Source organism: Oncorhynchus kisutch, unplaced genomic scaffold (assembly GCF_002021735.2).
Source record: "Oncorhynchus kisutch isolate 150728-3 unplaced genomic scaffold, Okis_V2 scaffold798, whole genome shotgun sequence".
Taxonomy (NCBI): Eukaryota; Metazoa; Chordata; class Actinopteri; order Salmoniformes; family Salmonidae; genus Oncorhynchus; species Oncorhynchus kisutch.
The window spans coordinates 65,001-77,500 of record NW_022262743.1 but is presented as its reverse complement, the minus strand read 5'-3'; the positions used below and the strand labels follow the sequence as shown (position 1 = coordinate 77,500).

Sequence of the window (12,500 nt, the reverse complement as noted above, 5' to 3'; positions counted from 1 at the left end):
TCTCTCTCTCTCTATCCTCTTTCTCTTTATTGTCTCGCTCTCTCTATTCTCTCTCTCTCTCTCTCTCTCTCTCTCTCTCTCTCTCTCTCTCTCTCTTTATCTCACTCTCTTATTCTCTCTCTCTCTCTCTATCCTCTCTCTCTTTTCATTTCTCTCTCTATATATATTCTCTCTCTAACAGCTTCCTCTTAAAGCTACAGTCTGTGATTTGGGAAGCTGTTCAATGGTCATTTCAATTCTTGATGTTTACCCATTGGTTGTTGAAGAATAGACAACAACCTACAGTATACATATCTCATGAGTTTAGCACAACTGTCAATCTTTATCGTAACCCAAAATAGGAGCTTTTTATTACTCCGTTGTTGAATTCATTGTTAAATTGCAAATGATCTTTCCAGGCTCTGTCTATTTTCAGAGCTGAAGCTGGGTTGCCTACCCTCTGCTTTATGTAAGTCTTATCGGTTCCTCCTACAGGAACAGAAAGGCACGTCACTCTTCCTCAACGAAGAGGAAGATCATTATCTTCACTCCACACTTCCAGTTAATTGACTCTTGCAGTCTCACTTATGGTGGTTATGGGGTTATCGTTACCTGGGCAACGCTGGTCACTGCACTTGCGGACTTCATCCCCTGTGCCCTCGCACTGTTGCCCGGTGACCGCTGCCCCCTGGCACACCCGCGCCCGCCTCTGCCAACCCCCGTCACATGATTTGGAGCAGCCACTCCAAGGCCCCCAGGGATTCCACTGGCCATTGGCTGAGGAGGAGAGACAGATCAGTTAAACCATTGGCTGAGGAGGAGACAGATCAGTTAAACCACTGGCTATTGGCTGAGGAGGAGACAGATGAGTTAAACCACTGGCCATTGGCTGAGGAGGAGAGACAGATCAGTTAAACCACTGGCCATTGGCTGAGGAGGAGACAGATCAGTTAAACCACTGGCCATTGGCTGAGGAGGAGAGACAGATCAGTTAAACCACTGGCTGAGGAGGAGAGACAGATCAGTTAAACCACGGGCTGAGGAGGAGAGACAGATCAGTTAAACCCCTGGCTGAGGAGGAGAGACAGATCAGTTAAACCACTGGCTGAGGAGGAGAGACAGATCATTTAAACCACTGGCTGAGGAGGAGAGACAGATCAGTTAAACCCCTGGCAATTGGCTGAGGAGGAGAGACAGATCAGTTAAACCCCTGGCCATTGGCTGAGGAGGAGACAGATCAGTTAAACCACTGGCCATTGGCTGAGGAGGGGAGACAGATCAGTTAAACCCCTGGCCATTGGCTGAGGAGGAAAGACACACCACTGTTAAACAACTGGCCGCTGGCTGAGGAGTTAGACCCCTGGCCAATGCCTGAGAAGTTAGACCCCTGGCCGCTGGCTGAGGAGTTAGACCCCTGGCCAATGGCTGAGAAGTTAGACCCATGGCCAATGCCTGAGGAATTAGACCCCTGGCCAGGGGTCTAACTGGCTGAGGAGTTAGACCCCTGGCCAGGGGTCTAACTGGCTGAGGAGTTAGACCCCTGGCCAATGGCTGAGGAGTTAGACCCCTGGCCAATGGCTGAGGAGTTAGACCCCTGACCATTGGCTGAGGAGTTAGACCCCTGGCCATTGGCTGAGGAGGTAGACCCCTGGCCATTGGCTGAGGAGTTAGACCCCTGGCCAATGCCTGAGAAGTTAGACCCATGGCCAATGCCTGAGGAGTTAGACCCCTGGCCACTGGCTGAGGAGTTAGACCCCTGGCCAATGACTGAGGAGTTAGACCCCTGGCCATTGGTTGAGGAGTTAGACCCCTGGCCATTGGCTGAGGAGGTAGACCCCTGGCCATTGGCTGAGGAGTTAGACCCCTGGCCATTGGCTGAGGAGGTAGACCCTTGGCCATTGGCTGAGGAGTTAGACCCCTGGACATTGTCTGAGGAGTTAGACCCTTGGCCATTGACTGAGGAAAAGACACATCACTGTTAAAAAGGGTCTCTTTCTCAAATGCCTAAATATCTGTCCTCTCCTTGTGTCCTCTCCTTGTGTCCTATCCGATTGTCCTCTCCTTATGTTATATCCTCGTGTCATATTCTTGTTTCCTCCCCTTGTTCCCTCTCCTTATTTCCTCTCCTTGTGTCCTCTGCTGATTGTTAAAAACTTGACAGGTAAAACATTATGGTGGCAGCTCATCATTAGGCTGGCTTTGTCCTAGTCAGTTCATTCAGAGCAGAGTGATGAAGGAGTGGAAATTAGTACAGTAGATGATGGATTTTAAAACAAGGAGCCAGAGAGCCTCTGGACTCCCATCTTCTCTCCCCAACATCCAATCGGTTGTTAGTAAAGCATGACCAATAAGGAATCTCTATTTTTTTACCATCAGCCAGCCAGTCTTTCAATTTCTATAACGGCACTGGGGCCCCTGGGGATACCTGGGAAGACTCATGAGACAATAGCCCTACTGGTAAAATGCACATGGGTGGTACTTCAGGGGTACTCTGGGAAGACTCATGAGACAATAGTCCTACTGGTAAAATGCACATGGAGGGGTACTTCAGGGGTACTCTGAGAAGACTCATGAGACAATAGTCCTACTGGTAAAATGCACATGTAGGGGTACTTCAGGGGTACTCTGAGAAGACTCATGAGACAATAGTCCTACTGGTAAAATGCACATGGAGGGGTACTTCAGGGGTACTCTGAGAAGACTCATGAGACAATAGTCCTACTGGTAAAATGCACTTCAGGGGTACTCTGAGAAGACTCATAAGACAATAGTCCTACTGGTAAAATGCACATCAGGTGGTACTTCAGGGGTACTCTGAGAAGACTCATGAGACAATAGTCCTACTGGTAAAATGCACATCAGGTGGTACTTCAGGGGTACTCTGGGAAGTCTCATGAGACAATAGTCCTACGGGTAAAATGCACATCAGGGGGTACTTCAGGGGTACTCTGAGAAGACTCATGAGACAATAGACCTACTGGTAAAATGCACATGGGGGGGTACTTCAGGCGTACTCTGAGAAGACTCATGAGACAATAGTCCTACTGGTAAAATGCACATCAGGTGGTACTTCAGGGGTACTCTGGGAAGTGCAAAATGTTGTTGGTGGTACAGTAACCGAAAAAGGTTGTGAATCACAGCTCTAAGATACCACACGACCTTGACCATTCTATGTGCTACGTCCCCCATGCAGCTCTACTATGATGTGTAGCTAGAAGATGTGAATTCATTCTTACACAGACACAGTAGGTGGGATTATAGATACTGGGACACATGGGGGCGTGTCCCAAAGGGCGCCCTATTCCCTATATAGTGCACTACTTTTGACCAGGGACTTTGGCACAAAGCCGTGGACATGTTTTATAGTACCCAGAGATATCGTTTTTTTTTAAAGAAGAAGAAGTTTTTGGCAGAATTTTATCCAGATTCAATTAATAAAATGACTCTGATAATACTTGTAATAATGAGGAATATGTCTCCTTTTATGGCTGGGGAGGCTGCTCTGTGACTGCGGTGATAACTTTCCTCACTTTGCCAATATTAAAAGGCCTTTTATGATAAAGTTTCCCAAAGCAGTGGCATGTTTTATGTCTTTTTAATGAACACAGTAAAATCGAGCATTAGGCAAAAACAGATGGTCCCCCTGAGCCAAACAGTTAATCACATGACCTTCTCTGAAAGGTAGAACAACCCTGGGAAGGGGTCACACTCCTTTATTTCATCTCTCAATCCCTCCACCCTCCACCCCACCTGTATTTACCCCTTCTCCATACACAGGTCTAACCTCAGTGGAGGTCTGAAATGGACAGACATGATCCCGACCACGTTCATCACACAACAAGTCAGTAATGCAACGTTGACCTACCTTACACCAGCTTGTGGTGGGAGAGCATCGCTGTCTCCTAGTTCTCTGTGACATTATTCATGTATTAGTGAGCATCGCTGTTTCCCAGTCCTCTGTTACATTATTCATGTATTAGTGAGCATCGCTGTCTCCCAGTCCTCTGTTACATTATTCATGTATTAGTGAGCATCGCTGTCTCCCAGTCCTCTGTGACATTATTCATGTATTAGTGAGCATCGCTGTCTCCCAGTCCTCTGTTACATTATTCATGTATTAGTGAGCATCGCTGTCTCCCAGTCCTCTGTTACATTATTCATGTATTAGTGAGCATCGCTGTCTCCCAGTCCTCTGTTACATTATTCATGTATTAGTGAGCATCGCTGTCTCCCAGTCCTCTGTTACATTATTCATGTATTAGTGAGCATCGCTGTCTCCCAGTCCTCTGTTACATTATTCATGTATTAGTGAGCATCGCTGTCTCCCAGTCCTCTGTTACATTATTCATGTATTAGTGAGCATCGCTGTCTCCCAGTCCTCTGTGACATTATTCATGCATTTGTGAGCATCGCTGTCTCCCAGTCCTCTGTGACATTATTCATGTATTAGTGAGCATCGCTGTCTCCCAGTCCTCTGTGACATTATTCATGTATTAGTGAGCATCGCTGTCTCCCAGCCCTCTGTGACATTATTCATGTATTAGTGAGCATCGCTGTCTCCCAGTCCTCTGTGACATTATTCATGTATTAGTGAGCATCGCTGTCTCCCAGTCCTCTGTTACATTATTCATGTATTAGTGAGCATCGCTGTCTCCCAGTCCTCTGTTACATTATTCATGTATTAGTGAGCATCGCTGTCTCCCAGTCCTCTGTTACATTATTCATGTATTAGTGAGCATCGCTGTCTCCCAGTCCTCTGTTACATTATTCATGTATTAGTGAGCATCGCTGTCTCCCAGTCCTCTGTTACATTATTCATGTATTAGTGAGCATCGCTGTCTCCCAGTCCTCTGTGACATTATTCATGTATTAGTGAGCATCGCTGTCTCCCAGTCCTCTGTTACATTATTCATGTATTAATGAGCATCGCTGTCTCCCAGTCCTCTGTTACATTATTCATGTATTAGTGAGCATCGCTGTCTCCCAGTCCTCTGTTACATTATTCATGTATTAATGAGCATCGCTGTCTCCCAGTCCTCTGTTACATTATTCATGTATTAGTGAGCATCGCTGTCTCCCAGTCCTCTGTGACATTATTATTGTATTAGTGAGCATCGCTGTCTCCCAGTCCTCTGTTACATTATTCATGTATTAGTGAGCATCGCTGTCTCCCAGTCCTCTGTTACATTATTCATGTATTAGTGAGCATCGCTGTCTCCCAGTCCTCTGTTACATTATTCATGTATTAGTGAGCATCGCTGTCTCCCAGTCCTCTGTGACATTATTCATGTATTAGTGAGCATCGCTGTCTCCCAGTCCTCTGTTACATTATTCATGTATTAATGAGCATCGCTGTCTCCCAGTCCTCTGTTACATTATTCATGTATTAGTGAGCATCGCTGTCTCCCAGTCCTCTGTTACATTATTCATGTATTAATGAGCATCGCTGTCTCCCAGTCCTCTGTTACATTATTCATGTATTAGTGAGCATCGCTGTCTCCCAGTCCTCTGTGACATTATTATTGTATTAGTGAGCATCGCTGTCTCCCAGTCCTCTGTTACATTATTCATGTATTAGTGAGCATCGCTGTCTCCCAGTCCTCTGTTACATTATTCATGTATTAATGAGCATCGCTGTCTCCCAGTCCTCTGTGACATTATTCATGTATTAGTGAGCATCGCTGTCTCCCAGTCCTCTGTTACATTATTCATGTATTAGTGAGCATCGCTGTCTCCTAGTTCTCTGTGACATTATTCATGTATTAGTGAGCATCGCTGTCTCCCAGTCCTCTGTTACATTATTCATGTATTAGTGAGCATCGCTGTCTCCCAGTCCTCTGTTACATTATTCATGTATTAGTGAGCATCGCTGTCTCCCAGTCCTCTGTTACATTATTCATGTATTAGTGAGCATCGCTGTCTCCCAGTCCTCTGTGACATTATTCATGTATTAGTGAGCATCGCTGTCTCCCAGTCCTCTGTTACATTATTCATGTATTAGTGAGCATCGCTGTCTCCCAGTCCTCTGTGACATTATTCATGTATTAGTGAGCATCGCTGTCTCCCAGTCCTCTGTTACATTATTCATGTATTAGTGAGCATCGCTGTCTCCCAGTCCTCTGTTACATTATTCATGTATTAGTGAGCATCGCTGTCTCCCAGTCCTCTGTTACATTATTCATGTATTAGTGAGCATCGCTGTCTCCCAGTCCTCTGTGACATTATTCATGTATTAGTGAGCATCGCTGTCTCCCAGTCCTCTGTTACATTATTCATGTATTAGTGAGCATCGCTGTCTCCCAGTCCTCTGTTACATTATTCATGTATTAGTGAGCATTGCTGTCTCCCAGTCCTCTGTTACATTATTCATGTATTAGTGAGCATCGCTGTCTCCCAGTCCTCTGTTACATTATTCATGTATTAGTGAGCATCGCTGTCTCCCAGTCCTCTGTGACATTATTCATGTATTAGTGAGCATCGCTGTCTCCCAGTCCTCTGTGACATTATTCATGTATTAGTGAGCATCGCTGTCTCCCAGTCCTCTGTGACATTATTCATGTATTAGTGAGCATCGCTGTCTCCCAGTCCTCTGTTACATTATTCATGTATTAGTGAGCATCGCTGTCTCCCAGTCCTCTGTTACATTATTCATGTATTAGTGAGCATCGCTGTCTCCCAGTCCTCTGTTACATTATTCATGTATTAGTGAGCATCGCTGTCTCCCAGTCCTCTGTTACATTATTCATGTATTAGTGAGCATCGCTGTCTCCCAGTCCTCTGTGACATTATTCATGTATTAGTGAGCATCGCTGTCTCCCAGTCCTCTGTGACATTATTCATGTATTAGTGAGCATCGCTGTCTCCCAGTCCTCTGTGACATTATTCATGTATTAGTGAGCATCGCTGTCTCCCAGTCCTCTGTGACATTATTCATGTATTAGTGAGCATCGCTGTCTCCCAGTCCTCTGTTACATTATTCATGTATTAGTGAGCATCGCTGTCTCCCAGTCCTCTGTGACATTATTCATGTATTAGTGAGCATCGCTGTCTCCCAGTCCTCTGTTACATTATTCATGTATTAGTGAGCATCGCTGTCTCCCAGTCCTCTGTTACATTATTCATGTATTAGTGAGCATTGCTGTCTCCCAGTCCTCTGTTACATTATTCATGTATTAGTGAGCATCGCTGTCTCCCAGTCCTCTGTTACATTATTCATGTATTAGTGAGCATCGCTGTCTCCCAGTCCTCTGTTACATTATTCATGTATTAGTGAGCATCGCTGTCTCCCAGTCCTCTGTTACATTATTCATGTTTTAGTGTAAAAATCCCATGTGAAGATGAGAGTTCCAGGGTTCTGACTTGATACATTCAGACTGCTAGCAGTCCACTAACACTACGCTGACATCTAAGTGTTGGGAATACCTCAGAGACAAACAGCATAGTAAACACTGAACTAACTCAAATCAAATCAAATTGTATTTATCACATGCGCCGAATACAACAGGTGTAGACCTTACAGTGAAATGCTTACTTACAAGCCCTTAACCAACAATGCAGTTTTAAGAAAATAGCACAAAAAAAAGTAAGAGATAAGAATAACAAATAATTAAAGAGCAACAGTAAATAACAATAGCAGGGCTTTATACAGGGGGTACCGGTACAGAGTCAATGTGGAGGCTATATACAGGGCTACCGGTACAGAGTCAATGTGGAGGCTATATACAGGGGGTACCGGTACAGAGTCAATGTGGAGGCTATATACAGGGGGTACCGGTACAGAGTCAATGTGGAGGCTATATACAGGGGGTACCGGTACAGAGTCAATGTGGAGGCTATATACAGGGGATACCGGTACAGAGTCAATGTGGAGGCTATATACAGGGGGTACCGGTACAGAGTCAATGTGGAGGCTTTATACAGGGGGTACCGGTACAGAGTCAATGTGGAGGCTTTATACAGGGGGTACCGGTACAGAGTCAATGTGGAGGCTTTATACAGGGGGTACCAGTACAGAGTCAATGTGGAGGCTTTATACAGGGGGTACCGGTACAGAGTCAATGTGGAGGCTTTATACAGGGGGTACCGGTACAGAGTCAATGTGGAGGCTTTATACAGGGGGTACCGGTACAGAGTCAATGTGGAGGCTTTATACAGGGGGTACCGGTACAGAGTCAATGTGGAGGCTTTATACAGGGGGTACCGGTACAGAGTCAATGTGGAGGCTTTATACAGGGGGTACCGGTACAGAGTCAATGTGGAGGCTATATACAGGGGGTACCGGTACAGAGTCAATGTGGAGGCTTTATACAGGGGGTACCGGTACAGAGTCAATGTGGAGGCTATATACAGGGGGTACCGGTACAGAGTCAATGTGGAGGCTATATACAGGGGGTGCCGGTACAGAGTCAATGTGGAGGCTATATACAGGTGGTACCGGTACAGAGTCAATGTGGAGGCTATATACAGGGGGTGCCGGTACAGAGTCAATGTGGAGGCTATATACAGGGCTACCGGTACAGAGTCAATGTGGAGGCTATATACAGGGGGTACCGGTACAGAGTCAATGTGGAGGCTATATACAGGGGGTACCGGTACAGAGTCAATGTGGAGGCTATATACAGGGGGTGCCGGTACAGAGTCAATGTGGAGGCTATATACAGGGGGTACCGGTACAGAGTTAATGTGGAGGCTATATACTGGGCTACCGGTACAGAGTCAATGTGGAGGCTATATACATACAAATCTGTCATTCTGCCCCTGAACAGGCAGTTAACCCACTGTTCCTAGGCTGTCATTGAAAATAAGAATTTGTTCTTAACTGACTTGCCTGGTTAAATAAAGATAAAATAAATACACTCTGTCAGCCAGGCTCTGACCTGTCTGGATTTTATAACTGTCTGGTCCCTGCCCAGTGCTAGATTGACCAAAAGTCTTTATTCTGAACTCTTATTGCAGTAGGTACAGATAGTGTAGTAGTTTTGTATTCAGAATTACATTTGCAGGACATGTTCATATGGTTCATAGCATGTATTTTGTATGGTGATTAGATTAGTGCTACTTGAGGTTGGTTCGTTTTCAGTTAGATTCATAAATTAGATGCTGTTTTCTTGGCATTAAATGCACTATGTATTGTGTGGGTTGAATGCTGTAACAACACTGTATAAAACAATTAATACAAGTCCCATGATGGTAGTGACTTCCCATTACTGCTGATCACTTATTAACCATCCTTTATTCATTTGAATAAAATATTGGTTTTATTTGATGACTAATATTTAATTCCAAGTCATCATCTCATCTCTATAGAGCTGCTGTCTGACATAATCACTATTTGAGTAAATAAGGCATATTTTTATGACTGCTGAATAACAACTATCAATCACTTAGATCATGTAAATGATGTAAACTATCGGCCTAAATCGAATCTCCAATTCCTCTCTAACATTTTAGAAAAAGCTGTTGCGCTACAACTCACTGCCTTCCTGAAGACAAGCAATGTATACGAATTGCTTCAGTCTGGTTTTAGACCCCATCATAGCACTGAGACTGCACTTGTGAAGGTGGTGAATGACCTATTAATAGTGTCAGACCGAGGCTCTGCATGTGTCCTCGTGCTCCTAGACCTTAGCTGCTTTTGATACCATCGATCACCACATTCTTTTGGAGAGATTGGAAACCCAAATTGGTCTACACCACCAAGTTCTGGCCTGGTTTAGATCTTATCTGTCGGAAAGATATCAGTTTGTCTCTGTGAATGGTTTGTCCTCTGACAAATCAACTGTACATTTCGGTGTTCCTCACGGTTCCGTTTTAGGACCACTATTGTTTTCATTATATATTTTACCTCTTGGGGATGTCATTCGAAAGCATAATGTTAACTTTGCGGATGACACACAGCTGTACATTTCATTGAAACATGGTGAAGCCCCAGAAATGCCCTCGCTAGAAGCCTGTGTTTCAGGATGTGGATGGCTGCAAACTTTAAACTTTAAACTTTTAAACTCGGACAAAACAGAGATGTTTGTTCTAGGTCACAAGAAACAAAGAGATCCTCTGTTGAATCTGACAATAAATCTCGATGGTTGTACAGTCGTCTCAAATAACACTGTGAAGGACCTCGGCATTACTCTGGACCCTGATCTCTCTTTTGACGAACATATCAAGACTGTTTCAAGGACAGCTTTTTTTCTGTTAACATAACATCGCAAAAATCTGAAACTTTCTGTCCAAAAATGATGCAGAAAAATTAATCCATGCTTTTCTTACTTCTAGGTTAGACTACTGCCATGCTCTACTTTCCAGATACCTGGATAAAGCACTAAATAAACTTCAGTTAGTGCTAAATACGGCTGCTAGAATCCTGACTAGAACCAAAACATTTGATCATGTTACTCCAGTGCTAGCCTCTCTACACTGGCTTCCTGCCTGTTAAGGCAAGGGATGATTTCAAGGTTTTACTGCTAACCTACAAAGCATTACATGGGCTTGCTCCTAACTATCTTTCCGATTTGGTCCTGCCGTACATACCTAGACATACCTAGTCACAAGACGCAGGCCTCCTAATTGTCCCTAGAATTTCTAAGCAAACAGCTGGAGGCAGGGCTTTCTCCTATAGAGCTCCATTTTTATGGAATGATCTTCCTACCCATGTGAGAGACGAAGACTCGGCCTCAACCTTTAAGTATTTATTGAAGACTCATCTCTTCAGTAGGTCCTATGATTGAGTGTAGTCTGGCCCAGGAGTGTGAAGGTGAACGGAAAGGCACTGGAGCAACAAACCGCCCTTGCTGTCTCTGCCTGGCCGTTTCCCCTCTTTCCACTGGGATTCTCTGCCTCTAACCCTATTACAGGGGCTGAGTCACTGGCTTACTGGTGATCTTCCCTAGCAGGGGTGCGTCACTTGAGTGGGTTGAGTCACTGAAGTGCTCTTCCTGTCTGGGTTCGCGCCCCCTCTTGGGTTATACCGTGGCAGAGATCTTTATGGGCTATACTCTGCCTTGTCTCAGGATGGTAAGTTAGTGGTTGAAGATATCCCTCCATTGGTGTGGGGGCTGTTCTTTGGCAAAGTGGGTGGGGTTATATCCTGCCTGTTTGGCCCTGTCCGGGGTATCATCGGATGGGGCCACAGTGTCTCCTGACCCCTCCTGTCTCAGCCTCCAGTATTTATGCTGCAGTAGTTTATGTGTCGGGGGGCTGGGGTCAGTTTGTTATATCTGGAGTATTTCTCCTGTCTTATCCGGTGTCCTGCATGAATTTAAGTATGCTCTCTCTAATTCTCTCTTTCTCTCTTTCTTTCTTTCTTTCTCTCTCTCGGAGGACCTGAGCCCTAGGACTATGCCTCAGGACTATCTGGCATGATGACTCCTTGTTGTTCCCAGTCCACCTGGCCGTGCTGCCGCTCCAGTTTCAACTGTTCTGCCTGCGGCCATGGAATCCTGACCTGTTCACTGTGATTATTATTATTTGACAATGCTGGTCATTTATGAACATTTGAACATCTTGGCCATGTTCTGTTATAATCTCCACCCGGCACAGCCAGAAGAGGACTGGCCACCCCTCATAGCCTGGTTCCTCTCTAGGTTTCTTCCTAGGTTTTGGCCTTTCATGGGAGTTTTTCCTATCCACCGTGCTTCAACACCTGCATTGCTTGCTGTTTGGGGTTTTAGGCTGGGTTTCTGCACAGCACTTTGATATATATCAGCTGATGGAAGAAGGCCTATATAAATACATTTTAAAATAACTCAATTTGATGTATTTTCAGGTGGAGATACTGTACCTTGCGAAGCAACTACCCTCTATATCTATCTTCTGTCTCTCCTCTCTCTCTCTCTCTCTGTGTCTTCCCCATATTAACCTAATGTATTAGGCCTATAGAAACACACAGAACGGACAAGTAGGCACGCAATGGATTATAGTCATTGCAGTTAATTACCATATTTACCAACTCCCTACTACATCGCACAGTTGGGGCTTGATGTGATTGATCTCTAGAGAAACTACTTAATGTTCACATTGAGCTCACACAAAAAGAAAACAAAATGAACGAAATGGAATTAAAATAATTGAACCGACATCAGTGAATTAGTGGTTTCAAAACCCCCAAATAACCCCAGTTTCAGTTCATCACTCAGCACTATCTATAAGAGACTTTGTTGAGATTCACAACCAATTTTAGATACTTTTGGATGATTTGAACATGATCTGCAAAAACTGCTAATATTGGTCCCATGACTTGAATGGAAATTGTGACACAAATGCTAAAATATTAACTAAGGGAAACTAAACCATACTGTATCATGGATTGCTGTCATACCTTGTCCATAGACAGTTTACAGCGTAGGAAAACCAATGTGTAATTTTGTAATTTGGGTGAACTATTCCTTTAAGTTTATTTGGACAACAACACAAACACAAGTCTCACACCACTGAGAAATTATACATTGCACCAGATTTAGCTAACAGCTCATTTACATCTGTAGTCCCTGGGACGATGATGATGGTGATGGTGATGATGATGGTGA

The 12,500-nt window shown here is 44.6% G+C and overlaps 1 pseudogene; it reads right to left on the bottom strand.

Moving 5' to 3' along the window:
• The window catches only part of LOC116362159 (adhesion G protein-coupled receptor B3-like), a 105,419-nt pseudogene that overhangs the window by 71,742 nt on the left and 21,177 nt on the right, over positions 1-12,500 (bottom strand).